Below are 13,461 nucleotides of genomic sequence, written 5' to 3' on the forward strand. Positions count from 1 at the left end.
TAAAAGGTCCACAAGGGTTGGGTGGTTTTGGCTCGGTGCTAATCATAGTGCTCCACAAAACAATTGAGCGAGAACTGAATAGGCAGAACCTCCTGGCAAATACTGCTACAGCAGTAGGGAGCTGGTGGTCACTTACTGTGTTCTGAGTCGCACAGTGCTCTTATGGAGTGACACCAGAGCCCTCAGAACTGCTCTGTCACTTAGCCTACTTGTCAGCGAGGACTTGCACCAGCGATGATTTGTTGTAGCTCGCAGGAAGAGGGAAATTGGCTGCCTGAAATCAGCTTCCCTTTCACTTTCTGGGACATTTTCTGCATTTGTTTTGACCTTTGACTGATTGCTGAAGGATAGCAACGAGGGTTTTTCTTATGAGCTGAGCTACGGGTGTTGTAACTGATCTCGTGTAAATGGGCCTAAGCCACAGTGAGTTCTTGTCTGCCTCAGCTGGTGTTCAGCTCCTCCTGCCATGAGGAGGCAGTATGGCAGTATGTCATTCTAAGCTGAACCCTTCAGCTTGGCTCTGGAATTCCTTATGGTTCTGGCACCAAGATGGGTGTTTCGCTGTGTTCTGTCCTCTCATCCTTGAATAAGGGAGCAAAGCACTTGCATCTGCTGTGGAGCAGGGGATCCAGAAACTGCTTAGTTGATGCATGCAAGATGCTTGCCTATTGGTCATGATCTTTCTCATGTGGTAGATCGAAGGTTTACATGAGGGATTATGTTGTGCCTGGAACTCCCAAGTCTGCCTCTGCGACAAGCCCTTACACCATCTGTCCCAATTTGTACTTCACACTGGGCTATGTGTTGCCGTGTTATAAAGAATGATGTGAATTATGTGGTTGAGAGTAGCTTCCCTCATTTTTCTTCATCTCACCAATCTGTATGTTGTATGTAAACCAATGAGTTGGAACTGCAGTGGGCCAAGGCAAGCTTTTGCTAGTGTCTCTGTCTAGTGCTGTCTTACCATTGACAGTTTCTCGTGGATCTCAGATGGGAAGCCATTTTTCAATCCATAGATTACTTACACTGTAGGTTGCTCACAGCACTCATTGGCTGCTTGAGATTTTGTAGAAGAAAGTTTGAGCCAAATAATCTTGTCCTCCTTGTTCTCATCTTCAGAAGCAGATGGTGGTGGGAGATGCAGGTTCCTGGTAACTTCTTTTTTAGACCAAGTCACCCCTCTGTACCCTGCCCAGCTGCTCATTCTGGCTCATTGTCCAAAGCTCCTCATGATGTTTGTTTCTCCAAAAGCAGGGGATGCAGCCCATAGCCACTAGCTCTGTCCCTTACTGCCATGGGGACGAAGTTCTCCCTGTCAGTCTCTGGGCAGAAGTCTCTATCCCTCTCCCATACAGCCCATCTCAGAGCTTGCCCTGGCTCCATGCTGTGCAGTGAAGAGAGCACTGGGCAGACTGAAAGCAGAATGTCCAGGTGTGCTGCACTAGCACTGCTATCTTTACCTGCCAAGCCTGTCATTCTGCCTTAAGAAAAAGAGGAAGAAAGAAGGAGAAAAGGAAAAAAAAAGAGAAGGTAGCAAGGTAGCAGCCTAACAAGACCTAGTTTCCATTATATTTTTAGCCTCTGATTTTATTTTTTCCATTACAATTTGGAATTAACTGTTTCATTGTTTTGTCCAGGCCAGTATCAAACTTAACTGATCTAGAGCTCCCTGCCAACATCCATTTTATCCTTTTCAGAATATGGGAACTTTACTGTCACTGCTTCTTTCCCTGAGTATTATGAGTTTGTTGTTTGTCTTTAAAGAAAAAGTACTGAGATCACTGATGAGATCCTTGGAGGCTACTGTTATAAATTATTCTGTTACATCCTGAAGACCTCCACCGATGGAGACGGTGCAGCATCTCTGTGCAGTTTGTACCAATACTTGACAGCCTTCATGATGGAAAAGCTTTTCCTTCTATCCACACTGAACCTCTTGTTTCCATTTACATCTGTTGTATATTGCTGTCCCACCAGATACCTCTGTAAAGAGCCTGGTTCCATCTTCTTGATAAGCTCCTGAAAAGTTATTCTCTGGGATCTAGCCTTTTTGCAGTGGCTGATGATGTTGAAGATTTGCTGCTTGCTCCCTGATCAAAAGCTTTGGGTGCATACATTATTCCAGAGAATCACAAGGGCAGGGATACCTCCCTCTAGACCAGGTTGCTCAAAGCTCCATTCAGCCTGGCCTCAAATGTTTCCAGTGAGGAGGCATTCACAGCCTCACTGAGAAGCATTCACAGCCTCACTGAGAAGCTTTCCAACCTGTTCCAGTATCTCCCCATTCTCTTGCACTTGGCCTTGAACTTCATGAGCTCTGTGTCTCGCCTGCTCTGTATCTCTTTCCTGAGGAGGAAAATGGACCTGTACTCCAACCCAGAAAACATTCTGCATAGTGGAAGAATATGTTCATCCTGTCCTCTTCCCTGAGAGACGTTCAGATAAAGAATAAATTGATTCCTATTGCAGGTCTCAGAATAAGATAGCTGGAGCATTGCTCACATTCTTCTAAGATATATCTGTCGACATTGTGATTAGTGATCCACAGGCAGCTTAACTGCAGCAGTTGAAATTGAAGCTGCAAAGTTCCTCTGGATGTTGAGAGCTTTCTACACTTACTTCCTTCTTGCAAGAAGTTTGGAGAGATAATTTCTTCATTGTTGGGCCAGGAGCAAGCGAGATAAGGCTGAGAGAGAGCTTTCCATCCTCTTTTGTTCTGCTGCTGGCCCCAGAGCAGAAGGGCAAGTTCCAGCACGGTGTCAGTTGTTGCTTTGCTGCTCACCTGTCAGTACAGTGGCCTCAGGTGAATGAAAGAGCACAGAAGATGTCCTTCCACCAGCTCGTGTGTGTCCAACTTTTTGGATTGCCAGGGCTGTGCTGAGTGAAGAGGAATGATCTTGGGCTGCATTTAAAATATGTAGTTTAGGAACATAAGTAACAAAATTTATATACATTTTAATTAAATCATAAAGAGCAACAATTCCAGGTCATATGTAATAGGTCGATGTCTCTCCTGGAGGACTCTGTATCTGGAGGCTGTACTCAGCAGCACAGAGTGGAGGGGCTTCATCCTTGACAGCTGTTCACAAATGTATGTACTGCCATAAAGCAATGACATGAATAAGGCATTGTTGTGAAGCCAGGCCTGCACCATTGAGAACCTGGTGTGTAACAGCCTGAAGTGGCCATTGAAGTGGGACAGGGTTCAACATTCAGCCTGGTATGATTAATCCTTTTTATTAGATATAAGGAAGAGGAGGTAAACAGACCGTTAATTAAATCTACAGAAGATACTAAATTGGGAACACTGTAAACAGTGACTGGAGTGTGAAATGCAAAGAGATTTGGAAATTAGAAGCAGTTGTAGGAAATAAAGATTGCTGGTGCCAGAAGATGTTCAAGTGAAAGCAAACCAGATTGGAACTGATATTTGGAGAGGAGAAGCCTAAATGACGGTGATGCCAGAAGGAGGTGCAGCTGTGTGAGGGTATTCATTGGGTATTTTACTACAGACAGTTACTGCCTGTTGGGGGAATCTCTAGACTGTGCTCCTTGGAGAAAGAAACGAGTCTGATTCATTGTTTGTGGAAGTCAATGGAAGTCCTCACAGAGGCTTCTGTGACGTTTGGAGTGTAGGCTAAGTTCTGATGGATGAGTCAATAGGAAGCCAATCAGAAGCACAGTGTGCATGTAGCTGAGTCAGTGGGTGTGCTTTGGAGCAGGAAACCGATGTCCTCTGTAAGGAGCTCCACCTTTAGAGTATGTCCAGGGCACTGTAGCTAGTCAGTGTCAGAGTCAGGGTCTGGAGTGAGATAAGGAGTGAAATTTTCTTAGGTTGAGCATGTAATGTGGATCTCAGCAATATGGAGTGGTTCTGCTGTGCCTACTTCATCCTAAAAGGAGCAGGGGGACATGAGAATGTTAAAGGGAATGTGTATTAGAACTATTTTACAAGGTCAGTATTGATGCTGATACCACCAAATACTGATGCTGGCTGGTGCTGGACTGTTATGCCACATGGGAAATACTGTGTGCAAGAGGGGAGATTTCAGCTGTAGTGGCTTGTTAGTCTGTAAAGGTCAGGAAAGGGTGAGGCAGGGAAATGGAACCAGGGAAGGAAGATTATTGTTTTCCCTTTGACAGCTTTTTGTACCCTGCAGTCCTCTCCAGCCTGACCTCCACCAGCTGGGTTCACATGGCCAGTGCAGTTGTTCTGCCCCTGGATAATGAGTCAGATTTATCTGGCAGTAGTTTCTGGTCTCTGCATCTATATCCTTGTCTTGAGGGAGGCCTGAAAAGAAGGTGCAGAGGATTTATATAGAAAAAGAGCCACCCAGCTCTTGAAATAGACCAAGATGGAGTGTGGTGGGGAAGTGTAGAAATTATTACACCAGTTTGTGCAAATTATCTGCCTGTTAGGCTGCGGTTGGACTTGATGATCTTCAAGGTCTTTTCCAACCTGGATAATTCTATGATTCTATGATTCTGTTTCTTTTGTACTCTTTCCCAGAGTGGTTGATATGGGGCACTCCAGGAGAACAGGATTTGGAATGTGGAGTTTGGAGGTAAGTTTTCTCTATTCCTGCTGGTTTGAGGTTGCCTGCAGCCTCTAAGTTGGGTGTTTGCCTTTTCTCTCAGAAAGTGGATCCAGCTGGTGGTGCCTAGACAGCTCATATGACAGCTGTGTACAGTTTTAATCTCTTTCTGTTGGAATATCAGAGGAGATAGAAGCAGCTGTTATGTCAGTTCACAAGACCTGAAAACAAATCAGATGGTTATGCCAAGGAATTGCCACCCATTTGGTTCATACAGCCTGTGAAGGACTCCTATGGCCTACATCCAGTCGCTAACATCGGGCTGGTGAACAGTTATTCTCCAGTATGCAAAATCCTGCCAGCTTAAGAGTTTTGGGTGATTTAGGGTACCACGTTCTGCAAGTTTTTAACTGAATCTCTCTTGAGATGAAAATATTATACTGGGGCAGATTATCCCAAAGTACTCTGAGGTTTTTTGCAGCAAATTTTGGCAGCTGTCAATGATGGAATAGAGGATGTATCAATCACCTCATAATTTATGTACTTATCTGATCCTATTTTAAATCCTGCATGATCTTTAGTTCTATCTGGTGGGGGTAAGTCCCCACCATGTGGCTTAATGTGGCTTCATACATTCCAAATGAGGACTTGCTTATTACTGTCATTGAATGCAGTGCCATGTTCCTATTGCAAATAAGTATGTTGCTGCAGTTTCTTCAGGCATTTTCGTCTCCCGGCTTTGCACTCCCCTTTCTACTGTTGCCTTCCACAAGTTATTATCCGGTGCTGACTGTGTGCTCTCAGAGGCCATGGCTCCCGTTTGCTCTTTATTGATAGTACCTGAGTACTTTTCCTTCCACTAAAAGACTGCTCCAACATTTGGAGATAGTGCTTCTGTAGAGCACAGAACATAGGGACAAAAATTCCTATTTCCAAGAGTCTCCCAGGAGAAAATGAAAAAGAACCATCATTATCTAAGGGTCCAGATTGTCGGCTGGCTCTCACATCATGGTGTTTCAGATGGAACTTGAAAGAAGTGCCTTTGGTCTAAGCAAAGGGCCAATTCTTGTTCCAAAGTGAAAGAATTGGCTTATTTGGTAGTTGTAAATTAGGCCAATAATCGTTAAGTCCAGCTTGTGTGGGTATCAGGACCTTGAGTGTCACAGTCATGGAGTTCTGGGAAGTGAGGAGTTTAGGCTGGTGGCACTTCATCCACGAGAATTCATTGTGGAACTGAGGTTTCTCTGGGATTTGTGGATGCTCAGTGCATCCCATTGTCTAATTGCGCGATTCTCCCCTTGTTCCAGCGTTCCTGATTCTCTGCAGTACCCAACCTCACAATACTGCTGCTATTCTCTGCTCATTGGCATGTGCTTCCCAGGTGCTCATACCCTCCTGCATCTGAGGCTGACCCTGTGATGACAGCTGCCTGGCTGCCTATCAAAGGCTCCATTTAGAGCTGGCCTGAGTGCAGACAGAAAGCTGCAGTGTTAGACCCCGAAATCTGACACAGTGTGGCTTGCCCGCTTTTCAGTGGGTCCTTGACAGCCTTTCAGCTCATGTCTGTCAGCCCCCCTACCAGGCGCACAAGTTCACTTCCATCTTGGAAGAAGGAGAGAGAGAAGTGACATTTCACCGAGCGGCGGGCACGCCAGGGGATGTAGGGAGATAAGGCAGGATCACAGAAGCAGCTGAAATCCCCAGCGGATATTGCGTTTCTGGCTGGATTGACAGGTTAAAAGTATTGCTGGGACAAGTCTCTCTGCTCCCTTGGTCCCAGAGGACTGTGCAGTGAGAACAGCACTCAATCCTAATGAATCTTGGCCTACATTGGAACCAATTCTGCCATAGCCTGGCATGAGAACATCCATGGGGAATTTGTTTCCAGCTTTCAACGAGAGCTACCCATAGAATGGCATTTTAAATAAATAAGTTCACTTAACAAACAACAACAGTAAATGAACAGAAACACTGATGTGGCCAGGGATGAAATATTAGCATTTTTCAAATCTGTTTAGTGAAGACAGCTGCTGGGCATTGGTTCAGGTCTTTGTATTAGCAGGCTGTTTGCAAAGCACTAAACTAACTTCCAGACAAAACCTTCCTGAAGCTCAGGAGGGCAAAACTTGTCTTAGTTGACAAACTAAATCTCATCTAAAAATGTACTACCTTTGTATTTCTTTCATACCGAAGTACATATCAGTGCTGAGCATGACACAGATGTGTCCCAAAGACACTTCAGTCAGTGTTTTGGCCACTCCAGACTGCAGGCACGGAAAGGAGCACTTGTGTTTTTGTGGGGCTTGAAAACTACTTAGAGATGACCAAACTGGAGTGAGTTGTTACAACAGGAGTTTCAGTGAATTCAGATGATCATGGTGCATTGGAAGGCTTCCCTCTCTCATCACAACAGCAAGCAGCAGACTCGGATAGTCTGGCATGAAGAACTTCCCTGCTCCATTATGAGATGCTTCCTGCCTGTGGCTATGTTTCCTGAGGCATTGATCTGTTCAAATTCATGTCTAGCTAACCTACTGGTTCACCAGCTCTTGTGAGGTGCAGCACAAGATAACAAGGCTGGAGGCTATGGTCTGTAGTGCAAGTTTTCCACTCTTGGAATGATGCCGCTGCATCCTTGGAGGAGGAGGAAGGTGCATGGGCAGGCAAGCCTTTTCTTCAAGGTCACTTGCTCCAAGCTGTCTAGATCAGGAAACCTCTGCCACCTGTGTGCTGTGAGTGGTAGTTCCAGTCTAGCATCCAGTAGAGAAAATACTGAAAATATATAGAATCTAAGATGAGGGCTCCCAGCCAAGGGAAAGTGGTATCAACCCTCAGAAAAGAGGTATCAGAGTGCAGTGAGATGCATCTCCCAGATGTTGTGGTTCTGCGGTACCCTCTGCTCAGGCTGTCCAGCCTTGATATCTGGGGCCTGTTGTCCACCTTCTTCCCCCTGTTGTGCTATCCCAGACCCATTTTGCAGCCCTATGGCTCTGTTCTGCATGCAGCACTGCCCCTTGCAGTCCCTACTGTGAGGTTAATAAAGACCTACTGCCTGAATTACCTTTAGCTTTTATAAACCAAAAAATGCAAACAGCATGTAAGCAGCATTCATTACCTTGCACGCCTTCAGCTGCTTATTGGATACACATCCCCCTCCCTCTAGCATCTCTCTCTTTTTTAATATGTTTTTTTAATTTGTTTTGATGAATGAGTGACAACCCTGACACCCGATTCGCTGAGATTAATAGAAACGACACAATATTTACGTCGCGCCGACGAGCAATTATCCTGCCATCTATCTTTGAGATTATCTTTCTGATTGAAAACTACTCATCCGTGTAATCGGAATTATTTGGAATTAGAAGGGAATTTATGGCCCCTCTCACTCTCCCTCCTATTTGCCTCTGTCGCAATCCTTCTTTAAGAGGGATCCTTTCTTCCTTCGTTCCTTCCAGCCTTGTGGATGGAACTGCATGCTCTGCTGTACAAGAATGGTTGGCTGTGGAAATGTGGGGAGACTGAGCAGTGCTGTGGCCAGGCTGGCACTAGGGGCTGTGAGGACATAGTGAAGCCTGGGGATTTAAAGGCTCTTCAGAAAAAAGCTGGTATGAGAAGTGGGTGTAGAGAGCGTGAGACTTGGTGAAGGCTGTGCAGGCAGTACCAGTGACAGAATAAGTGGCGGCACCTCACTTATCTCCCTTGTTTGTTTGGTCTTGCATTTCCTTCTTTACAGCTTTGTCTTGAGGATGCTTTTTACCAGCTCACTGCTTAGTAAATGTGCTCCTTGTGTATTTATTTTATCTAAATGCTTATCTCTTATTCCAGCTCGCTGTGCAGAAGAGGGACCCGTGCTTCCAGACATCATCTTGCTTGCTGTAAACCTTTCTGTAGGTATCAGAGTAGCAGGAACAACAGCAACAATCCCTGGAGGCAGCCCTGGTGTCCTATGTGTGTGGGATAGGATCTGGCAGTCTTGTTTCAGTGCTGTCTGTTTAGGGCTTGTAAGAAACACTATTGCTCATTTGTCACTGCCTTAAGGAGCTAATAGGTGGCACAGGACCTCTGTTGGTTTTTCTCAGTGGGAAGAGCTCGTCTCTTTGCATTCTTTTTCAGAAGCACCATACTTGTCTTTATTTGCTTTTTGTGCCTTTGTTGGCCTGAGATTCAGATGAACTAGTCTGGCTGTCTCAGGCCATCTCTAGAGGCAGGAGACGTACCTCTTCCTTTGTGGTTGATTCCAGATCAGGATGGCAAAATTCCCACATGCTCTCTTTTCACTGGAAGCTCATTCCTGAGCATGGTCCTCATGGAAAATATTTCCTGCCTTTTCCCTCTTGCAGAAGACAGGAATGGGGCTATCCTACTGCTTGAGGACACCATGTAGCTTAGCCAGAGCCAAGAACTATTCCTCCTCTGCAAACAGCACTTGTTTGTTTGTTTGTGTAAAAAAAAAAAAAAAAAAAAAGTGGTTGCAGCAGAAACAGTGATGTGGATGTCAGGGGATGTCAAGCTGCAGACTGACATTCTAAATGTATCTAGTAGCATTGATGTCCTTTGAGAACTGCAGTGTGAAAAGGTCTTGGTCTCATAAGAATCCTGATGAAGAAGACATAAAAGGGAAGTAATGTAAGTTTATGAGCAAGTGTTGTGTTCTGAAAGAGAGACACAGGCTGAACGCTGAAGGAATTCATCCTCAGCTTGATTGCAAAGATGCCAATTAACGTACAAGCCAGATTGACAAAGATGTTTGATACAGAGAGCAGCATAAACAGTTAACAACATAAGGATTTGGAGAGGGAAATGTGTTTTGAGGTACAATTGCTCAGTCAGCTCAAGAGATATAGGCCCAGATGGGAATCCAAGATCCTTCCGCCCAGAAATACCCAATGTTGTTATTAATTAGTATGGAAATATTTTCCTTTCTTCAGAGAGGGCTGTTGAATTGCCAGTGGGACACTGGGGGGATGGGTGTGTGTATGTGTGGGGTAGACTATCAAGGAACTATTAATTAGGTTACTTCCCACTGCTGTTGACATGCTGGGGAAGGGGTTTGTTTGTGGGCCAAAGTAAAAAGGAAAGGGAAATGGAAGAACTGGAAACGAGAGTGGAAAGCGGGAGAGAAAAAAAGTAGTTAGGTAGGAAAAAGATCATAGACTAAAAGAAGAGGTGTGTGTAAAAAGGCATTCCTAAGATCTCATCTTCTGATTTGGAAGTTAATACCAGGCTGCAGTTAATAGCAAAAGGGAAACTCCTTCGAGGCAGCTGCAGTGTGGGTTGGACGCAGCCACTCAGCAGGCCTGATCCTCTCCTGCCTTGTCACCAGTTTTCTTATTCATACTTCAACAAACTTGGCACCAAAGCTTCTTCCTGACAGAGTAATGATATTTTATGCCAGCTGTTGTTGGGAAGTAGAATAGAATTTGAATGAGAAACTTCTCTAGTTGTAGACTACCTGCCTTTGTGGACATAGGTCTCTTACCTCCTTTCCTTTGGAAAGAGATCTTTGTGAGGTTTGAGGAATAATCATAAAAATATTTCAATTTTTTGCTTGTCTTCCTACGTAAGAATATTAAGTGTTTGAAACGTTATCAAGATTTCCTTGTTGATTCTGTCTCTTTGCTTCTGGTAACAGTGTGTAAAGCCATGGGCCAGTCCCATCACAAAAGTGGCAGAAAGTGATAGTGTAGCAATGTATCTAAGAAGTAGATGCTGCATTTACTGTTCTGAGATAGTGTCAGAACAAGGAGGAGGCAAAGGGATGTGTGTGGTGGCGATGTTAGAATAAGTGAAGGATGTATTCACAGAGGGGAAAAAGCTGAGCAAGTGGGTTACCTAAAAATATCCCTTGCAGAGGGAAGAAATCAGTACAGTTTATATTATTCAGAGAAAGTGTTTTGGATTTGCAACTGGTGTGAGTGGTGTGATAAAACAAAGACATAGCATTGGTATCTCATATGGGGCCAATGCAATTTATGTAGAGATTTGACTCATAGAGAAAATAGCTATCTGCAGTATTTTCCTCCAATAAACTTATCTTGTAGGAAGTTGGTTTCTGAGCATGCAGAAATCCCACTCAGCCTCCTTGGTGTAATACAGCACTGAAGGGAAGAAAAGGTGTCCAGGCTGCAGCCTATCATTGCTTCAGATTCACACAGTTACTAAGAGATCCAGAGTGGTCTGAAACAGACAGAATGGTAAAAAGGGGGATTAAATCCAGCACAACACAGTGGTTTTCAATTTCAGGGGTTTGTGCATGACAGTGACCATCTATTAGGATATGAAAGATGATTGTTAGCATGTGAATGCATGCCAGAGGCCAAGGAGATGTCCCTTTATCTGCCTCTGATTGGAGAATCCTGGAGAGCCCTGGAAAGCCCTGCCAACCCTTGACTGTACTCCTGTGTTACATCAGGAACAAGGTGGGATGTGTTCTGTGAGGAGGGATAAAGGCAGGAAAAGATCAACGAAACTGTCTCAAGCTGAGCACTGCACTGCTCCTGATTTCAGATTCAGCACTTTTTGATTTAATAATGGAAGCTTTTTTCTTTTTTTTTTCTTTTTTTAAATGAAATACTGATTGTATTGCAGCGTTGTGCTCCTTAGGAAAAATGCACTGTCAGTTTAACTCAGATTTCTTCTCAGGCCTGATTTTCTAAGGCAGTACTATGTGTGTGATTGCACTGGATAAGTTTCTCTAACTTTTAAACCTGTCACAAATTAAACAGTTGCAATTATGAAAGGTACTACGTTTCTGTCAGTTTCATGAAATAGGTGACAGGTAGAGGAGGAAGACCTTATTATCATACCTTAGGGAAAGACTGCAGAATGAGCTCATTCTTATTAGAGTCTGGGAGGTCCACATGGGACAGAGACTGTCCAAATGCCCCAATTACAGAAGAGTTCAGTTAAGGCTCATATCTTACTGGGTGTGCATCAGAGGATCTACTGGTTGGTCAGTGTCTCTCTGTCTTTCCATCTCTTTCTCACTCACTCACTCACACAAGCACGCACACACAGATTTGCATATATGCATAATGTGCAGTGTCAAAAGGCACAGGACTTCACTGAGGTTCTGAATGCTGCTGTAATAATAACATTAAAGGAATACAAGTCTAGCTGAGGAGTCACCACAGTGTCTGTAATTAGTTGTGGTAAAAATTATCATTTCTAAGGCATCTGGAAACAAAGTAAGTCTCACAGATTTACAGTAACAATGTAGTCATCTCTGTCATGCTGCAGCGTTAATGATTCTTTGTCAGGGAACTTCCTTGCTTTTTGCTTGCTCTGAACCTCTAAGTAAAATTAATAGTTGAGTGGGTTTTAGTTGTCATCTTGCTGTAATGTGGATCACTAAGAACATCTGTATTAATGATCCAATATTTACAAGGGGAACTGGTAACATTTTGCAAGTACAAGTTAGTAATCCTGAAGCAGCTTCTTTGCACGTTCTGAAGGAGTTGAAACAAGAGTTTTTAGGGATGGAGAACCTGGTTGAAGAAGTTGCCTTTAGAGGAGAAAACGAATGAGAAGTTCAGGGCAGGGGTCTGCTTCCAGATTCTGTAGCTTTCATCATCAAGTCCTGTTTACTCTGATTAAGATGTTCTGGTGTAAGCACCAATTTCTCCAAACAACAGCCACCACTCAGAACAATAGTTCTACGCATTTCCTCCTAAACTCAACTTTTTGTTCAATATCCTGCTTAGAAGAGAGTGACAGAGCTTTAGGAAACTGTTTTCTTGGGGGCTTTTCTGGTACAGCTGAGGAATATGAAGTGCCCTATTAAGACCAGTGCTCCACTTGTGTCTTGCCTGGATGTGAGCTAGTGACAGGTGAGAAAGTGAAAAATAGAGTAACACAGACTATTTTTTAGCATTCAATTTCTACGAATTTAGAATTGTGAATAGCGTCATCTAATCATGTGGCAAAAATAAAGAAGAACCTGGTCCTGGAACAGGCTGCCCAGTGAGGTTGTGGATGCCCCGTCCTTGGAGGTGTTCAAGGCCAGGTTGGACGGGGCCCTGGGCAACCTGATCTAGTAAAGGTGTATGTTTGGTGGCCCTGCCAGGCAGGGGGGTTGGAACTACATGATCCTTGAGGTCCCTTCCAACCCGGGTCATTCTGTAATTCTGTAAGAAACTTCTTCAGAAGAATAATGCATACATAACACAACTCTGGAGAACAGGCTTCTCAAGGAGTGGGTCTGTCCTGCAGGTTCAGTGGGGTTTCAGGAGGAAAAGGATCCCAGAAGCTCATGGCAAGGCACTTCATTCTAGAGTGAGAGATTCAGTTCCTGTCTGTGCTGCTTAAGGTATGTTTACTGTGCTCAGGAGAGCACCATGCAGACACGACTCATCTTAGATACTATTTCATGGTAATCTCCATTTGAATTAATACAGCCTGGTTCTCATCTGGTTGTAAAGTCCCTATGAATGGGGCTTTCTGCCAAATTCCAAACTTGCTCATTCAGATCATACTGAAGTAGCTCTGCATAACTCTGTTTGGTTAAGATAACACTACTTGCTACATGGCGTTAAAATATAATAATAATAAAAGGGGGGTGGGGTGGTGGTGGAGGGTGAGCTGCTTTTTATGCAATTTCTGTCACCTGTTTGCAGAGTGCTTTGATGCCACTGCCCATCTTGCAAAGAAGCAGAGGGCTGAATTTACCCCTTTTTGCACATAACTTAAAGTCAGGAAAGAAATTACGGCGTTCACTTCAGATCTTCCTCTCTGCGGGGAGTCATGGCCAGGCCTGGTGCGGGTGTGTGCTGAGGCCATGCCCATGACACATTCCTCGAGGGAGGGGACGAGCAAGGAGCTGGGCCTCACCTCCCAGCAGTAGCAGGGCCCTAGGCAGAATCTATGGAAGGGACTAGTTCTTCCAGGTGAGCCCGGGTCCGGGTGTGGCAGGAGCATGGACTAAAGC

This window comes from Coturnix japonica, chromosome 5, assembly GCF_054131305.1.
Source record: "Coturnix japonica strain WE chromosome 5, WE-NBRP24, whole genome shotgun sequence".
NCBI lineage: Eukaryota > Metazoa > Chordata > Aves > Galliformes > Phasianidae > Coturnix > Coturnix japonica.